Source organism: Protopterus annectens, chromosome 10.part0, assembly GCF_019279795.1.
Source record: "Protopterus annectens isolate FY-2018-M chromosome 10.part0, PAN1.0, whole genome shotgun sequence".
NCBI lineage: Eukaryota > Metazoa > Chordata > Ceratodontiformes > Protopteridae > Protopterus > Protopterus annectens.
This window is the reverse complement of record NC_056744.1, coordinates 668,854,639-668,873,528: the sequence shown is the minus strand read 5'-3', so window position 1 is coordinate 668,873,528 and position 18,890 is coordinate 668,854,639.

The following is an 18,890-nucleotide window of genomic DNA, read 5'->3' as shown; positions in this document are numbered from 1 at the left end:
TGTTTCTTTTCTAACCACTATGAAAGGACTTCTTCTGTGGTGTAAGCAGTTACTGAACAGCCTACAGCCTGTAGAGTTATATAGGCATGGTTTTGAATCTGACAGAGTGCATGTAGTATGTCTTATATTACCAAATGATAACAGACAGAATGGGCTTACTCCACAAATGTTATGCAAACAATTCCACTTACTGTTAACATTTACACAGTGAAAAAGCTATGATCCCCAGTTGTTACACTCTCTTTTGAAGGAGGCCATATGTACATCAACACATTGCTGAAGTTATCCTTTCAACTGTGTGCTTTGTGGCAATTATGATATGACAATGTATGGTATCATCAGTTAGTGCACAGATCTAGAGACTAAAATAGGCAAATGTTAAAATCCTGTGGTGTATAACTTGTGATAATGTGTTCAAAATCAAGTAGAAACAGACAAATATGCTTTTGTCAACAGACACTGATGTGTGCACAGCTACATAGTGGTAAAGCTTTGCTGTTTCCTTTAAGGCAGTCCATATGCATTCAGATACACTGCTGAGGTTACTCCATCAAGTATGTTTCTTCTCACTAACATGTTATAAGTTACTCATTGGCATGAGACGCTAATTCACAGGTCTACAGAGTGTGAGTTACATGGGCATATGTTCATATCAGCATTGTCTTCCTTTTATGAGTGCGTAAAACAGAAAAAAACAATTAAAAAGAGGACATTGCCAACATGCTTGAATGCCTGCTCAACACATGTGATGTCTGATATGTTATTGCTTTTAAAGGCAGGAGATCTCAATCCCATAACTGCTGTATTTCATTGTGAGCATGCCCATTTAATGATATCTGTTTTGCATTTCTTTGCACAAATGTCAGCATAAACATACGTAATGAAGGATGAATAGTAATTATCATTTGTTATCCTGTGCATAAAACTGCTGAGAATTTAGTTTTGGCCACATGGTTGTGTTGGGAGTTGCAAAATGGAGGTTAAAGACAATACCTGGAGGACTCTAACAGTGCTATAGGGATGCGTAACAAAATGTATGCCAACTCTATTATTTTCTGCAGTTCATTGTCAACCTAATGTGATTTTATAACTGTCTATGAAGTACAGTGAGTGGTGTGATGCAAGTATTACTGTTGTTTGTTATAAAATTTTTTGTCACAAACCCTTCAGATGTGTAATTTCTCAGTGGTGTGTTAACTAGCTTGAACACTTCTTTACCTTGATGTGGCTGTAAACCTTTGTTCAAGTTGAAGCTTCTCATTGTATTATGTGCATTTTCTTGCATATTTGATTAGCAATGATGCTAATGTAATGCAATACTTACATTGGTAGACAACCTTTCCAGTACCATCTGATATACACTGAAGCAGTGTATGAAGCAGTTGTTACTGCACAATAATCAATTGTAATGAAATAATGCACCCATGTTGTGACTACTTCTCTTTGGATGTCACACTCCCATAGCTGTTCTTTTTCTCCCAAGTAAACATGCCTAAATTCATTCATAGACATAAATGAATGAACTTCATCCATATGAGTGTTTCCTGACAAAAGCTCCATCACAGTACAGAGGTTTCATGACACATCCATGGACACACATCTCACCTGCTATAATTTCCACATTTGTAGTGATTTATACATTGCAATAAGTTATTTGCTGTTCACTTCACATCTATGTTTCTGTTGCATATCCTGGAGATTTGTAGTCTATAATGATTTTGATGAGTTCTGTGTCTCACTTCCTACCTTTCACAACATGCATGCCTGCAACTGCCAAAACTGTTATTTTATCTACTATCAATACTTATAGGAAAAGTATGTACAAGTGTTCCATAACTTTTTTGCAATTGTCCAGAAATGTATGTGTTTATTTTTCTAGTATCCCTGCATTGGGAGTTTGGCATGTGCCCATGTGAAGTTCAAACATTTTATTCCTTGCACTTATTTTCGAAAAACAGGTTTTACCTCCAGAACATTTGACTGTTTGTTAATGTGAATGACAATGTCAGTAATGTTCCACATGTCCATAAATTCATTCATTGCAATATAAAACAGCGTAAACATACACTGTCCAGTTGTAGGTAGGTCTCCCCTAGCATGTTTCCTTGATTTAGCTATTTGTTGTTGTGCCATGCACAAACACTCACTCCTGAATATCTATTTTTTTTATGTACACTCCTTTGTTTACATCATGCACACATATTGGTCGAGACTTCTTTATGTTGATATGGCTGCAAACCAATGTTATAGGCTCAAGCTGAAGCTGCTTATTGCGTTATATGATTTGTTTTGTGCATATTTTATTAGCAATGCTACTTAACATACAGATAAGGCAAATTGAATTAGCTTTAGTGTGCTGTGTATATAGCATTAATTAATTCCTGGAATAGTCTTGTACCTTATTAAAGTATACCCTTATTTATTATTTTTGATTGGGATACTTCATGTGGGCATATCAATTACCAGTGGGGGGGGGGGTCATGAAAAACAAAAACTTTACAATTATAGTAGAAACTTAATTGATATCAAATATTAGTATATTTGCACACAGAAATACAAGTCAACAATAAGCAGCTAATGCATTCCTAAAAAAGTATAAACAAGTATAGCTGTGACATATGTAACATACCACACAGGATGCATAGACATAACAGACATAAATAAGGTTGCTAAGATGAATTATATATAAATATATGTGTGTGTTTGTGTGATACCTTCAGTTAGTCTTCTAACGTGAATGTCTACATCCAAAAGGTAAACCACTTGAAAACATAAGTGTCAACTTCCTAGTGTGCATGCACCAAGACTGCTTCTTGGAGCATGCAAATATTACTTCAAAAAAGCCCATAAATAACATCTCCCCATACATGTTATGTCATAGCATGATGGAACAATGAGTCCCCAAATTAAGGAGAAACAGGTGGAGCAGGAGATTTCTGATGAAGAAATATGGACCTGGGAAACAAAAAGAGATTTAATATGGTGCAATATTTATTTAAAGGCGAAACTAAAACTAACGAATACAAAAAAGCAGCACCAAAGATATTTGAAGAGAAATGCGCAAAGGCATCTGGATATGGACAATTTCATAATACAAAAAATAAGCAAAAAAAGAAAGCAGAAAAGACGATTCGCAATGTAGAATTTAAAGAAATAGAAACTGAAGTTGATGGATTATGTACTTAGCAAAGGATTTAGTGTAGAAAATCTAATTCAAGTAATATCACAGCACAATGGAACAATGAGTCACCAAATTATGGAGATGCAGGTGGAATAGGAAGCATCTGATCACTTGCCACATGAGGATGCTCTGGAGCCTTATGCAGCAAAACAGTACAAAATATCATCTGGAGTTGCACAGCTAGGGAAGGAGCAGGAAATGGTGGCAACAGTGACACAGTCAGTGTTGTGGAGTGAAAGGCTAGTGATTTCATATATGAAAGACCAATGGATGATGCAATATACTGCTGAACAGAATATGTCACAGGAAGGCATTCAAAACTTTCTGTAAAATGTCCACAGGAAACAGAAAGCTAAGAATATGCTCTCAGTTTAGAAGAAAATTATCTATGGGAATTGATACTTGATTTAATAGAGATGGATAGACATATTAAGATCAAGGAAAGGAATAGATTACAGAAAATAAATAAGACAAAAAATGTTAGAAGTCTGATAAAAATTTGATAAAACAGATGAACACAATAATCAATGCCATTAATAGAAATTCATATTATATAACAGAAGTAAAAAGGCTATATTACTGTACAGCTAAATTAATAACAGGTGCAGTCTTATGACAAAAACACAGAGCAATAAGGGAAAGGAAAGGAAAAAACTGAAATGCATCCTGAAGTATCATATAGAGAAAATTGTAAAGCAATTAAGATAAGGCATGTGACTGTTAGAAGAGCATGGAATAGGGATCAACAATAATACTTAACAAGATAGATGTAATAAAAGCAACATGCAGTATCAGAATGGACAAGGGTCTGCCATACAAATAAAAAACAAAATTATCATCATAGGCAAAAAATTAGGAGATATGCAAATAAATATAGCTTCAATGATGCAACTATAGTAAATATTTTAGAACCAGAAAATGCAATTTACATGATAAGAGCATAACTACTACAACAAGAAATGATAAAAAGCTTTGCACTTGTGAAAACTGTAGCTTTACTAGATATTTATTCCAGCTTTTTTCTTAATGCTTTGCCTGTGTGAATTTTTACCCTTTGGTTTGGATGTCATTTGGGATATTTTGCAGGCACCCTAATGTTTATGGAGAAGAGGGTTGATTTTAAGCTCTGCGTTGTTAAAGTATACCCAAATGATCCACTTATGCTGTACTGATGAGGTCAGAAAATGTCTGTAGCATGCATGCATGCATGCATGTCTACAGTTAAGGGAGTTTGGCTTTACTGGCATTAATGTACCTATAAAGACTTAAAAGAAAAAAGTCATGGGCATTCTGAAGGTATGTAGATGAAGCAGTGGTATGCCCTTACAGGGTCATTTGCACGTAATAATAATAATAATAATAATAATAATAATAATGGTAAAGATAATAAACAATGTCCATAATACATTTTATTAAAACCACCGCTAAGCACCTCATCTCATGCTTTCAAGAGTAGAAATCAAGAGAGCAACACATTATCTGCTAACAAGCTAACAATTTTCAAAATCCAACATGAAAAACACCTAAATAATAATAATTGTATCTGGCAATTTATAACTCCTGGGTAAATCTACTCACACCAAAACTCAAAATTATGGTGCAACTACCTTGGAACGTCTAGACTTATTAACACTTTGTGTTCCATCACCTTCTCCTTCTTTCATCCCTCCTTCCCCTGCAGACTCACAAACACTCAAACCTCATCAATTATCACTTCAACTTTATTTGTCTTACAAGTTTCCTTACTGTACCACTTTTAATCTCTGTTACTTCTATCTGTGTTACTTCTACAATAACTTTTCTCTCTCCCCCCTTTCCTACTTAACTATGGCCTCCATACAAACTTAACTATCCATAATACTCTATTATCTCCCTGGTGTGTGTGTGTGTGTGTGTGTGTGTGTGTATATATATATATTTATATATATATATATATATATATATATATATATATATACATACACACACACACACACACACACATATATATATATATATATATATATATATATATATATATATATATATATATATATATATATGACGAATCATTTGACTGAGTCCATAATACCGAAAGTTCATTTTACCGAAAGCCCATATGACTGAAAACTCATTTGACCGAAAACAGCACTGGCAGGTATATGCCCATTTCCCCACTGTAGTGCAACCCTGGAGTGAGAATATTAAGGTGGGGGGCATCGGGGGGTGTAGCCCCCCACATAATTGCAGTTTATGTACTATTATATTCATGTGTATCCATTAAAAATACATGAAAACTTATAACATCAGTCCAAGGTTTTTGCAAAATGTGGGGGGCTATGACCCCCACATCCCCCGATGTTGGGGGCTGTGCCCCCCACCCCCCAACATAATATTCTCACTCCAGGGTCGTGTTACAGTGGGGAAATGGGCATATACCTGCCAGTGCTGGTTTTCGGTCAAATGAGTTTTTGGTCATATGGGCTTTCAGTAAAATGAACTTTCGGTATTATGGTCTCAGTCAAATGGGCTCCAGTCATATGAACTTTCAGTCATATGTAGTGGACCAATATATGCATATATATATATATATATATATATATATATATATATGTATATCTATATATATATATCTATATATATATATATATATATATATATATATATATATATGTATATATGGAAACCTATGCTATGCCTGTGTGTTCCATACTCCACTTTCTGTTAGTGTTTTCTACATGTTTCACATTTTCTTCTGAAATTTTAATGCCTGTTTTCTTATTCTTAATGCCTGTATTTAATATATAATGAATTTGTTGGGATTTTTGTCCCCAGGATTATGCGGAGCATGGGTCTTGCTCAGTTGGACTATCCCAGTCAACAAAAGCAATAAATAAATAAATTAAATACACACATCAACAAAACACCAATATTAAAACAATTAAATTAATGAAATCATGCTATTAAAACTACATTCATTATTTAGCGCATAAGAGGCCAGAATACTACATTTCAAAATTAAAATAGTTTCCCTCTTTAGCAGCCATTGTTTAACACATTCTTTTTTACTAATAGTATTTTTGCTATTGAGTCATTTGCATATATCCTGTAGGACTGCACTACAGATGTTTTAAGGAATTATATAGTTAAGTCTGTAGCTTGGTTGGGAATTTCTTGCTTTTTTTCTGAATGGTTTGTCTGCATGATCGTTTTACCATTTGGCTTGGATCCCATTTAGTATATTTTGCAGAGATATCCTAATTTTTATGGACATCAGCGTAGATTTTAAGCTCTGTTTTTTTCTAAATTATAGTCAAACTATCTACTTATACAGCACTAATAAGATCAGAAAAAAGATGAAACATGCATGTGTACATCTAGTGGAGTTTGGATTTAATGGAATGGAAATATCCCTAAAGACTTAAATGTAAAAAGTTCGTGGGCATTCAGAAACCATGTAGCTGAAACACTGGTATGTCCTTAAGGGGTCATTTACATCTATCCCATGGGGCTCCAGTACAGCTGATTAAGGTATTACATGGTAAAGACTCTATCTTGGTTGAACCTTTTTGCATTTTGTTCTGAATAATTTGTATGACCTTCCTACTCCTTAGATTGATGTATATGTGATATATAAATATGTGTGTTTGTAGAGAGAGAAAGAGAGAGATGCATAGTAACATTAGACTAAAATGCAGCAGTTGAAATGAAACTGGAACCCTACTAACTGAATATACCAACTCTGAGATCGTACAATAGTGGGGAAAGGGCATATACCCTTCACTGCTGTAATATTAATTTTGCCGACATTGTGTGCTTTAGACCAATTGAATATTTTCATGCTGATTAAATGCAGTTTAAACTAATGCTACTAGATCTATATATATTTATTTGGGGTCAATGTGTTTTGTTATACATTCATTGTATCAAATATTTCAGAAGGAAGCTTTTTTAATCCAATGCTGGTTCATTGCAGAATGTCTGTATTTGCTTTGCATCATTGCTACACAGTGGGAAGTGAGATTCTTGCCCTTCCCCCATTGTGTTGTAATGTTGGAGTTGGTATATATAATTACCAGAGGGTGTGGTGGCACACAAGGGAATACATGTTTTTTTTCCTCCATGCAGAAAATGCTTTTTTTTTCATATATACACATATATATATATATATATATATATATATATATATATATATATATATATATATATATATATATACACACACACACACACATATATATAGATATATATATATATATATATATATATATATATATATACACATACAGTATATTTGTGTGTGTGTATGTGTGCGTGTGTGTGTGTGTGTATGTGTATCTGTATATAAAATGGATATAAAAAGTGTGCACACCCCTGTTAAATGCCATGTTTTTGTGATATAAAAAAATGAGACCACAATAAATAATTTCAAAACTTTTCCCACTTTTAATGTGAACTATAAGCTGTACAATTTAATTGAAAAACAAACAAATATGTTAGTGGAAAAATATATAAAAAATAAAAAAAATACAATAAGTTGGTTGCATAAGTGTGCACACCCTTAAACTAATACTTTGTTGAAGTACCTTTTGATTAAAGTATGGCATTTAGTCTTCTTGGGTAGGAGTCTATCAGCATGGCACATCTTGACTTGACAATATTCGCCCACTCTTCCTTGCAAAAGTGCTCCAGACCTATCAGATTGCGAGGGCATCTCTTGCGCACAGCCCTCTTCAGGTCACCCCACAGATTTTCTATTGTATTTAGGTCTGGGCTCTGGCTGGGCCATTCCAAAACTTTAAAATTTCTTCTGGTGAAGCCATTCTTTTGTTGATTTGGATGTATGCTTGGGGTCATTGTCGTGTTCATAGGTTCATAGGTGTGTACTAGGCTAATGGCCCTGGAGCCTTTATAAGCCAAGCCCATGGAAGTACCCTGGCATTGTGCCACCTGACATTAGTTCCTAGTGCCACTATCAAGTAGAGCCACTGGAGTGATCCCTGGGGTTAACTTTCTATTTCCCATCCACTCATCAAGATTTCTCTTGAAGAGGGCTAGTGAGGTACTCTGCTTGACATGCATGGGAAGTCTTATTCCAGAGCATGGGCAGTCTCTGGGTTATGAACTTGTCCCTCCAGCATGTTCTGTTGATTGTGGTAATGAGGTTGAGGTCTCTGGAGAATGTCGTGCGGAAGAATTGGGATTTCTTTAGATGTACCATTTCTAACAGAGCTGGGTCAGACATGGCTTTGTAAGTCAAGCAGCGATTGCCTCTTTGTAGATGATATGAGAGATAACAGCTGGAGTTTTTTGAGTCTGTCCATGCAGGATATGTGTTTAAGGCCTAGGATCCTCTTCATGAGGTACTTTTGTGACCTTTCCAGCTGTTGCATGTGTCTAGTGAAGTACATGCCAAATGGGGAATTATGCTCGATGACTGACCTAATGAGGGAAGAGTAGAGACAGATGGTGACCTCTTTCTTCCTGGATGCAAAACCCTTGGTAATGAGATGTGCCACATATGAGTACTTTCTGACCACAATGGCAATGTGGTGGTCAAAGGAGAGGTTGCTGTCAACCTGTGTCCCCAGATCTTTAATAATGCCTTCAGGGTTCAGTGATCTCCCATTGATGTGGTAATTAGTGGGAACTGAGTTTTTCCCATAGGGGTTGATGACACATTTTTTGGCATTAAGCTTAAGGCCAGGGTTTTAACACCAGTCATTGGTCTCAGTGAAGCCATTTGTAGGATGTGTACATCACTTGGGAAGTTAATAATGTCTCCCAGCCTGCAGTCATCTGCAAACTTGGTCAGCCAGAGTCCCTCCTTGTTGGCCTGGACTTCTGAGAAGTAGGTGCCACACAGGAGAGGACCCAGGACCGATCCCTGTGGGACTCCACTCATGACTGGTCAGCAGTTTGACTTGGAGTCCACTACTTTAACACTGTGGATTCTATCTGTGAGCCAATTTGCAACCCACCTAGTGATATAGGGGTTGATGCCTAGTTTGATGAGTTTACCAACAATTCCGGAGTGGGGAATGGTATCAAAGGCCTTGGCCAGATCAAGGTAGGCTCTATGAACTGCCTTGCCTTCATCTATAGCTCTGGTGACTGACTCATAGTAGTCAACCAGGTTGAGCAGGCATGATCTACATTTCACAAAACCAAATTGCATGGGATCTAGTGTTTGGAGATTCCCTATATATCCTTGTTAATAAGGTCCATGATGATGCTCCATAGCCTTACATATTAGACTCATCAGGCTAATGGGGCAATAATTCTCAGGGTCTGTAGTTGCTCCCCCTTTATGGAGAGGGATGACTGTAGCAGTGTGCCATTAAGTAGGGACAAATCCTGAGGTGAGGCTGTGAGTGAACATGGCACATAGATGTGGTGCCATTTCACTTTGTAGTTCATGTAGAACACATCCAGGGATATTGTTGGGTCCCATGGAAGCTTATATTCTTGGCCTTGGACAATGCAGCTTTAACCTGTGCTGCATTAATGCTGGGTGCCTGGCATTCCTCCGGTATTGTGATTGGTCTTTTGGGGGGGGGGACTAAAGTTGGCACTGAATCTGTCGGCCAGTATGTTGTCAATATATGTTGCTTAAGTATAGGAGGTACCATTGTGCAGTAACTCAGAGCAAACCTGGGCATTGCCGTGGAGATTCTTGATATAATTATAGAAGGCTTTGTGGTTATTTTTAGTGTCTGCTGCAATTCTGCCTTCATAGCTGGCTTTAGAGGTTTTGATGAAGGATCTCAACTTTTTGTTGAGGCTAATAAGGGAGTTTTTCCAGTCTTGAGACTTCACCTTTTTCTGTAACAGTTTCTTCCTTCTGTTGTAGATTTTATTAATGGCAGGGGACCACCAGATTGGTTTCCTTTTTTGAAGGGAGAGCATCTTCATCTTCAGCTTTCTAGCTGACGCCTGAAGGTTTTGGGCCAAAAGTAACTGGTATCTGGAACTGTTCTTAATTCCCTCCACCTTGACTAAAGCTCCAGTTACAGCTGAAGAAAGGCAACCCCAAAGCATGATACTGCCACCACCATGCTTCACCGTGGGGGTGGTGATATTTTGGTGATGCAAAGTGTTTTTGCACCAAACATACCTTTTGGAATTGCTGATAAATGTTCAACCTTGGTCTCATCAGACCATATTATATTTTCGGCATTGGTATGCTCAGGTAATGTAAATAGTTCACTGTCACTATCAGGCATTACAGTTACTATCAAGTAGGTTTGTTCTGTGTAAGTTTTTACGCTATGCTGATTACAGACAACTATCTACATTACCTGGTATCAAAGGTAGAACCATTTTCCCACATGCTTTTGGGAGATTTGATATATTGTTTTGCAAATTTTAGCTAGGGATGGATGTTTTTCTGTGTAAGCAACCCTACCCCATAGAATAGACACTGGAGAATACGGGAGATTGTTGTTACATATAGTACACATCCAGTACGTGCCAGAAATTCCTGCAGCTCCTTCAGTGTTGCTGTAGGTCTCTTGGCAGCCTCTCTGACCAGCTTTTGTCTTGTCATTTCATCAATTTTGGAGGGACATCTAGCCCTTTGCAACATCACTGTTGTCTCATATTTTTTCCACTTTTTGATGACTGTCTTCACTGTATTCCATGGTATATCCAATGCTGTGGAAAATTATTTTCACCCTTCTCCTTACTGATACCTTTCAACAGTGAGATCCCTTTGATGCTTTGTAAGCTCTCTATGAACCACGGCTTTTGCTGTAGCAGTCAGCTGAGTAAATGTCAGGAAAATCCTACTAGGACAGCTGAACTTTATTTTGGGTTAATCAGAGGCTATTTTATTGATGGCAGGTGTGTACCCAAGAAAACTGAATGCTGTAATTAAATTAAAAGGTACTTCAACAAAGTATTAGTTTAAGGGTGTGCACACTAATGCAACCAGCTTATTCCATGTTTTTTATTTTTTTTATGTTTTTTCCCTTAACAGATTTGTTTGTTTTTAATTGAATTGTACAGGTTATAGGTCACATTAAAGGTGGGAAAAGTTTTGAAATGATTTATTGTGGTCTCATTTTTTTAATCACAAAAACCTGGCATTTTAACAGAGGTGTGTACACTTTTTATATCTATATGTGTGTGTGTGTGTGAATATATATATATATATATATATATATATATATATATATATATATATATATATATATATATATATATATATATATATATATATATATATATATATATATATAGATAGATATAGATACACACACACACACACACGTAATGAACATATATAATTTAGATATACAAGTCAGACATATTTTGCTGAAGGTCTCTTTTTTTCAAAAGTTGTGGAATGTTACTGCTTCCAATTGGTGCCTTTATCAAATGCTGCAATTGTTGAAAGCAGTAATATGTGTCATCACAGGTAAGGGTATGATTTTTGTTAGATTTAGTGTTCTTTTCTCAAAAAACATTTTTATTTTTCAAATACAGTTGCTGCGGTGGTGGTGCTGTGGTAGCATTGTCGCCTCACAATAAGACGTTGTCCTGTTCGATTCTCAACTAGAGCGTCTTCTGTGTGGAGACATACATGAATGGGCGTACCTGCCTTGAAGGTTTTGCATCAGGGCCGGAAAGTTGGCATGTAAAAATCTACTGCCAATCATTAGCAGACCGGAGTTCCGCTGTGGCGACCCCTAACTGGGAAAAGCTGAAAGACACAACAAATATAGTTGAATAAATTCCATAGAATTTGTAGATAGCATCTTAAATAACTATGTACACTATTTACATCAGCCTGACACTACAGCAGAGCTCAGTATATACAATTACTTTATAGGTATAACAATCCAGTTATCAGAGTGAATCTGTTCAGTTATCGTAAAGTGTTAATCAATAATAGGTCTTTTTTCCATGGATTGTTAATAAATGGCTTAGGATGAAACCTTACTTCTTTAATTTTAATTTTCAACAATGCTGTGGTCTTCATTAGGCTGTAGAAGTCTTCCAAAGTTGGTATTGTATTTGTATTCCATCTTCTTGTTATACATTTCCTTGAGATTGCAAGTATTGTCTATATTAAATGCATATTTGACTCATTCAGATGAGGATCTTCGTATACATTTAATAATACTAGAGCTTTAGATAAGTTAAACTATTGATTAAATAAAGCTTGTAAAAAGTTTTTAATACCATTCCAAAATGGCTTAATTTTAATACAGTCGAAAAAAGTGTGATTCCAGTCTGCATTGCGTATTTGCTCACACCTCCAACATATTCCCTTTGTGGAAGAATTAATTTTAGTAATTCTATCTGGAATTAATAATGTTCTGTGCAAGCATTTCCAATTAAAAGCTTTCCAGTATTGTGTAAAGGATGTATGTTTTATTGAAAAAATATCTGATTTCCTTTCTTCAGTTAGCTGTAGTGATTGTCGTTTTGTTATATAATTCCAATATGAGTATGGGTGTTGTTTTTTAATTTATCAATATCTTGTAAAATTTCGAAATACTATTTTCCATGTCATAATCATTATATATGATTTCATATAGGTATTTCATAAGTTTAGGTATTTCTTTAAATGAATAATTACTAATTATTCTGCATAAATCTTGTGAATACGTCAGAATGCTTTGCATAGTTAGCCAATCTTGTTGTGGAATTTTGTATGTTGTTTTTATTGTTTGCATATCCAGAATGTTTAGTTCTTTGATACATGGCAACCAACAAACAAATCCTTTCTGTTCCCAGGAATTAATTATTTCTCTGTATATTTTATGTGGGTAGCTCTTTGTAAATATGAATGGTATTAAAAGATCAAACCAGATTTTTAAATCTATATTTGCATTAATAATTTTCCTAAATGAGTCAATGTAAATATTAATCATATGAGTTTTAGTGAGCTTAGTTATGTTAATTTCATACTAATACATAATATGTGCCATGGTAAATTGTTTTTATCTGTTATTTGAATTTTTTTTTATAAATCAAATTCATTTATTGATATTACAGTTAGTAATTCTTTCCAATTTGGAGAATAATTTGGACTGATCCAATCTGAGATTATTTTAGATATTGATGCTTTTATATATGTTTCTGTATCAGGAAAGTTTAATCCTCCCTATTTCCATGGTCTGATATGATGTATTAAAGCTATTCTGTTTCTTTTGGGAAACCATAACAATTTTATTAGGCATGAGTTTATATCTTTGAGCATATTCCTTTCTGGTAACAGTTGTATTATCAAAGCTATATACAGAATTTTGGGTAGCAAAACATTTTTTATTAAATGTAATCTATCTTCAAATGTTAATATTATTTTGTTCCACTTTTCTACAGAGATTTTAATTGTATTGATGGTATCATTGTAGTTTTTGAGACTAATTCATTATTATCCTTGCATAACTCAGTTCCTAGATATTTTAAGGTAGATTCTTGTTTCCCTATAAAGTGATTCCCCTTCGTCTGCAATTCTTTTTTTTCATTTAAAAATAAAAATTTTGATTTTGATTTATTGAAATGGAGTCCTGAAGTCCTGTAAAATGTGTCAATTAAAATACCTATTTCTTCTAATTTCTCTTTTGTATTGGATAATGTTAATAATATGTCAGCAGCAAAGAAAATTACTTTAGAATTGTGTTGTTCATAAACATCTACTCCTTTGATTTTTGTATTGTTACGTATTGAATCTGCCAATATTTCAATAGCCAAAGCAAATAGAATCTGTGACATGGGACATCCTTGTTTAGTACCCTTTGTTTTATGTATAGATTCAAAGGTGAAAGGATCTAGCTTAACATATGCTAAATGATTTGTGCATATATATATATATATATATATATGTATATATATATATATATATATATATGTGTATATATATATATATTTATATATATATATATATATATATATATATATATATATATTATTTAGTAGATCAACAAAGGAAAGAGGAAATTCCAATAACACCAGAATTTTGAATAAATTGTCCCAATTTAGGGAATCAAAGGCTTTCTCTATATCTAAGCCAATTGTGTTTATTTTCTTTAGTAACATAATCTATAAGAGAAATTATCCTTTTGATATTGTCATGTGTGTGTCTATGATATATAAATCCAGTTTGATCATTATTTATTGTTTTGGATAGTGGTATTTTCATTCTGTTAGTTAATATTGTCATAAATATCTTATAGTCATTATTTAATAATGATATAGGTCTATATGAGGCACAGAGGTTTTGGGATTTGTTTTCCTTTAGGATTGGTGTGATTAAGCAATATCTCCAAGAGGGTGGTATTAAAGCTTGTGACTGAATTTCTAATAGAGTTTTATGGAAAAGAGATAGTATCTTTAAAGGAAAAAGTTGATATATTTCCATAATTATGCCATCTATACCTGGAGCTTTATTATTTTTACCCTTTTTATTGTATCTGTATTTTCTTTGTAGGACATGGGTGCTTGCAGATCTAGTTTTAATTTTTCTGGTATTTTTTTATATTAGAACATTTTTTGCCTAGATTTAATTGATTGATATGTATATTTTCTTTTTGGAAATGTTCCATATAGTGATTTCTATAGGCATCAAGAATGTCACCTATATCTGAGACATTTTCCCCTTTCTTTTCATGGAAGACATTTTCAATGTTATTAGCTTTTGATTGTATTTTGATTCTTGTGGATAAATTGTGTAGATATTTGGGAGAAGTGGCCAAGGTATTAATTTTTAGTTTTTCTATAGATAATCTAGTTCTGTATGTTAGAATGTTGTTGTATTTATTGTTTAATACTTCTTCTTTCTTTTTCATCTCCAAATTATTTTGATTTTATTCAGCTTTTACTGACAAAGGTTTGGACTGTAGATCCAGTAATTCAGAATCCCATTCTCTGATTTTTTTATACCAAGTTAGGGTTTTAACATATATATATATATATATATATATATATATATATATATATATATATATTTATTGAGTCCCATATCATTATTTTATTTATCTCTGTGGTGTAATTAATATCTAAAAAGAACTGTAATTCAGATAATAACCAGGGTTTGAACTCTTTAATTTTAGTTATATATGATGGAATTCTGGAGTAACGATTAATGGTTTGTACCCATTTTGAACTTTTAGTATCAATGAATTGCGGTCTGATAGGGGCAGGGAGTGATTGAGAAATGAATGATTTTAGAGTGTAAGTCATGGGCAGCAAATATTTTATCTATTCTAATTTGGGTACCAAATCAGTGATCTTGATGGGAAAACAACAAAGATTTATCTTCTTTAAATCTGAAAGTATCTATAAGATAAAATGATTTTACCCACTTGTTTAAAGCGTTTGATACAGCAGATGTATGTCACAGTCTTTTATTTGTAGTTTCAAAAATATAAAATATACAGTTAAAATCTCCTCCTAATATTAAGTTGCCTTTATAATTACTGGAAATGAAATCTAAATATTTTTAACAGTTCCTGATTCAATGCCTGGGAATCAGTATAGATTGGCTAGGGTCCATATTATGTTATTATATTTAGCTATTACTAATACCATAAGCCCTTCTTTATCTTCATACTTATAAATAAATGATTTCTGGGTTAATCACATTTGTTTTCCATGAAATTGTTACCCCTTTTGTCTTTGTCTTATAAGTGGATTGCACCAATATCATATATTCCTTAGGATTCCATTTGTAATTTTCATTTGTTTTGAAATGAGTTTCTTGAAGGAAGACACTTTGTGCTTTGGTCAGTTTTAAATATTTCAGTAGATTTGATTTCTTGCTATGTTTGTTAAAGCCATTGGTATTTAAAGATAATAAAGATAAATCCATTTTAGGTTATTTAGACTATGTATTTTTTTTTTGTTTTATTGTGACTATTAAACATTTTCCTCTGATAACTATAAAGTATGTGTTTGAGCTTTTAAAGAAAATTATCAGTTTTATACTGTGAATGTTTACCAGTAAAGTAATGTTTTGGTCAGGCATACTAAAAATGTTTTTGTGAAATAAATTGAAATGAATAAATGTTAACAAAACTAAGATCCGCACTAGCCATGGAATGAAAACCATTCCTAATCTGATGGATAAGCCTAAATCCACCATATTATTAGTCATACCTTGAGAATCCAGAACATCTGTGCTCCATACATTGAATTATCATATGGAGAATTTTTTTAACAGGCATAAGCAATATTTATATTATTTTGAACAAATAGAGTACAATTGTAGTTTAGACAGAATTCTAATACAATATCAATGTCTACTTACTGTATAAGCAATTACTATTTACATGAAAGTTAGATGGCAAGCAATTCAATCATAGTAAAGCAGGATGTATCATATATAAAACTTCAGTAAAATATTATAGCACACAGTTATTTAACATACTCACCCTTATTGAGGAAGTTTTTCAAAACATATTACTTGATATAAATAGATGGTAATAATATTTATACCTTATGTTTATAATACAATGTATTTTACTAGATATATAAGAAGTTATATTTCATTGCTTGCCAGCATTTAAGTAATCACTTTGTTTGTTGCTAACTTACTTAAAGCATCAAGTTTGTTTTATATAAAAATTGATGAAAGTTAGTGCATTTTAATTATCAGTCCATCCCTATTCCCCCATTTCCTACACACAAAAAAAGTAACTTATTGTGATTAATGATTACAAGTTCCACTTCCATATTCATAAATTGCCATTTTATGGCATATACTGAAAATTTTTAGATTTGAATGACAACATTCTATTTTTCTATAATCAGCAAAAGTTAAACTGAGTGATTATTGTCAATTTAATACTATTTGTTCAGAATGTGATTGTTACATTCTGTGACATTCCTAGTTCAGTCTTTTATTGTTTCTCTTGATCAACTTTGTCAGTTTGATGTCATGCATAAAACATTAGTTTTCTTGTAAAATAAAACGAGTGCCTGTATATGACTCAAACAGGAAAAATGCCAAAGTCAATATTTACGTGTTTCATCCACTTTAATTATTATGAACTTCTTCAGAAATGTCATTCCAACATTTTAAGCCATTTAGATATCATCTGAAACATTCACATGTGATCTGAATAGCTAATACAATGTTTAAAATACTTAATTCAAATAAATATCACAATTAAAAGGACATCACCTTTCTCAAATAAACGTATAAAAAATGTATATATGTATACTATATTTTTTAAAAAATACATGTGTATAAATATGTTCTTATAAAACAATTATAACCTTTGTGCTTGTAAAAAGCACTTTATGTTTATAGTATCATTCAAACCAGGAAGCTGGTCTGCATTAAACAATATCTGCCACAGGGTTTCTTTGCATTCTAACTTAACTTTAAAATTTCCAGAAAATAAATCATCATTTACTTTTTCCAGCACAGAGAATGTAAACTTTCTGAAATCTGAACAAATAGTAGCATGTTTTGCTAATGCATTAGACATATCTTTTTTTCTTATGGCCAAAGTGTGTTCATACATACGTCTATTCAACATTCTAATAGTTTTACCTATATAAAAATGTTCACATGAACCACACAAAGCAACATAAACCACATTTTTAGTCCTACAAGTATAATGCCCTCTACTATAAATAACTATTCAAGTGCTTAAAAAACACTGTATTACTGCCTGAAATGTACCTACACTGTTTACAACATCCACAAGGAAATGTACAAAAATTAGAATTAATAGCGACATCAGTACTCACATAGTTACGATTTTCCAACATGCTCTTTATATTTACAGTTTTTTTGTAAGTGAACAGTGGAACTTTAACAATAATTTTACTTAAGTCATTATTACCTAATACCACTTTCCAATTATTATAAATGATCTTTCTAATAATGACCATCTCATTTGAAATAGGAATGGGAAATCTATAGGTACTACAGACTTTGTCTTCAGTGTCAATTATTACATTTAGATTCACATCTAAAATTTGATGTAATATTGGACATGCTTTATTAGTCCTGAGATCAGTAACTTCTCTTAATATATTATTTAACCATACCTGGTCATACCCTCTTTCCACAAAGAAGGTGGTTCATTTTACTGTTTCAATTGAAAAGGTGTCACCTCTACATGTCAAACGACTCAGTCTAATAAACTGTCCTTTAACTGCACCACGTTTCATAAATTCAGGATGTAAAATATTGTGGTGTAGATATTGATTAACAAATGTAGACTTCCTAAAAATGCTACTTTCAAAATGTATCTTTTCATTATTTATACTTAGATGTAAGTCCAAAAAATTAATATTGTCATCAAAATGACCAACAGTAAATTTCATGTTTGTATTATATGTTGCTTTGTTTGGCTTATATATAATGTAAATAGTAACCCATCTTGACCTGCCTTTGTTTGTGCAGAATTATTGGACTCTTTGAACATTCTGAATAAATTATTACTGTTTCTCAGTTGTTTAATAATCCCTCCTTTTTTAAAAAAATAAAAACAGATGACAAGTGATGTACCATATCAGCAGGTACTTTGAGAGATGTAGTTGTAAGAGTTATTTTTTTTTGGGACAGCTATCTTGGAATCAGTTTTTTGTTTCTTCTTTCTAGCATCAGTCCAAGGATTTGTTTATTTTATTATTTTAAGAGTAGGGGCCATCCATTCCATTTCTTCTGGGATATACACTATTTTGTTGTTTTTGAATATAGTAGCTTCTTCTAAGTCATTAAATGTTCTCATCTCATTGGCAAAAAGTATTTTTATCTTGG